Genomic DNA, 2,030 nt, shown 5'->3' with positions numbered 1-2,030 from the left:
CTGAAAATTTAACAATAATGACCAGCCTGTTGGACCCAGCATACTTCAGCTTGGAGGCCATCTAGTCCAACCCCAATTCCCTTAAAGAATTGAGATCCACTCACTCTAAGCTTTTTAACTAGTACTTGACATTTGAAGTCCGATAGCTTAAGTTCTATTTTTTGGAAGTTGCCTGCTGACCTTTGGTATCATGGAATTTGAGAACTTGAAAAGATGTTGAAGATTGTCTCATCTAATCTTTTATAATCTTTTCATTTTGCAGACAAGCAAACTAAGGACCCAAGGAGTAGAGTGACTTGTATGACCCAAGGTCAGACAGGTAGTTAGTAGCAGAGAAACTTCTAGGTCAGTGTTCTTTCCAAAAGAACACAGCAGTACTAACAGCCTTTGCTGCTCCTACCCACTGAGTAAGTAATTCATTCTCAAATGAAGTATCTGATGGAACTGAAATGACAACTTATTCCTGAGATCCTTCTGTATTTGGATGGCTTTTTCCTTCCTCTCCCTTCTATGAGCCTTTACTTCCATGAGCCTTTTTTTCCTTTTGTTACTCTTTCTTGTCTTTCTCATTGTCACCAATTTAGCCTGAATCGCTGATTGATGAGTAACTTTAAGTTCCCTTTCCCTTTAATTCTCTTTTGGCGGTTGGTGCCCTTGCCACAAAGCATCATAGAAAGTTGTATTTTCCTCGTTTTTCTTACTCCTTTGATGATCCAAGACTCTTTTAACTGATCATACCAGATCATGTGTCCCAAAAGAGGTCATCCAATTTCCAGCGGAAGATGTCCAATGATAGGGAAGCTCAGTTCCTTCCTAGGTAATCCATTCTACTTTCCAATAATACTTTTCAATATTTTTATTTTTTCTTTATTGCCCACCAATTTTTATTTTGCTTTCACAAAGACCCCCCATTATGAGAGCCACCCCATCCCCTAAGATGTTCCTTACCCTCTGTTTCTCACAGTAGACAGTCTGTGGTTCTATTTTTTCCACCATCTCTTGAATTTGTGTGTGTATGTAACAGACCTCTCTCAAACCTGAGGGTGCTCTTCCCTATTTCTGTGTACAATATATGGGTGTCTAGACCCTCTTTGGTCTTTTGAGTCTATGGTTTCCAGAGAAGGCCAGATTCTGCCCATTTCCAACTCATGGAGTTGAGGCTGGGGTCACTGAGAGGCTTGAGTTCCTGAGGGGCAGGGGCAGTTGCTTGAGGTTCAGAGATCCATTGCCTCCCCACTATGGGGGTTTTGGTATACCTGGGAGCCCCCCAGTCTCAGCAGCCAAAGGATTTTTGGAATTTGATTTCCTGGATATTGCCAGAGGAGTAGCTCTGAGTGGGGATTCAGGGCCAGCAGGAGGCTGGGGCAGAGGACCCCAAAATCCTCAGTTGATTGAAGAGAGTCTTCCAAAGGCCTGATCACAGGTGGGGCTGGAGTGCCCATGGAGAAAGCTATTGATGGGCCACAGTAGGGGTGATCATTTTCTAGGCTGAGGTGAGAAAAATGGGAAACCATGTTCTGCTGAGACAGGAAATGCTTCTGAAGAGAGTCCTGATCATCCTCCAGCAATTGACTGGTGCTCTGGGGCTGAATTCCTTGGGGAAGACAGCAGGAATCCAGGGTCCTGTCTGGCCCCTGGGCTTTCCTGGGATCTTTCTGGGCCCCGGCTGGACAGCCCAGATCCATGGGCGTCTGAAGGATCAGGGGGTTCCGGGGACCACAGCAGGCCGGGTGCTCATGAGGTCTCATAGAAGCTGGGGGCTCCATCCACGCCTGTCGTGGGGGGGAGTTTTTCAATATTTTTCAATAAAATTTTCAAGTCTTACCTCACACTAAATGTGCAATTGCTCCTAATTTTGTCCTTTGGATCTCAAAAGAAAATCTAATTCTTCTACATGACTAGTCTCCAAATACTCGAAGATAGCAATCATGAACTGCATAACTTCCCTCTTTAAGCTAAACATCTGTAGTTTCTCAGATGGCATGATCTCCAGTGCCTCCTCCATCCTGGCCAATTTTCCTGGACTCCTA

The 2,030-nt window shown here is 44.6% G+C and overlaps 1 pseudogene; it reads right to left on the bottom strand.

Annotated features, from left to right (window-relative positions):
- Positions 1–850: 850 nt before the first annotated feature.
- LOC138159746 (host cell factor C1 regulator 1 pseudogene) lies at positions 851–1,766 on the bottom strand (annotated as a pseudogene).
- Between the last annotated feature and the right edge of the window lie 264 nt (positions 1,767–2,030).

The sequence above is a fragment of the Petaurus breviceps genome, unplaced genomic scaffold (genome assembly GCF_028583685.1).
Source record: "Petaurus breviceps papuanus isolate PSGF00001 unplaced genomic scaffold, PetGlider_PUasm1.0 178, whole genome shotgun sequence".
Lineage (NCBI taxonomy): Eukaryota > Metazoa > Chordata > Mammalia > Diprotodontia > Petauridae > Petaurus > Petaurus breviceps.
The sequence above is the reverse complement of the archived record's forward strand: the minus strand, read 5'-3'. Positions and strand labels throughout refer to the sequence as shown.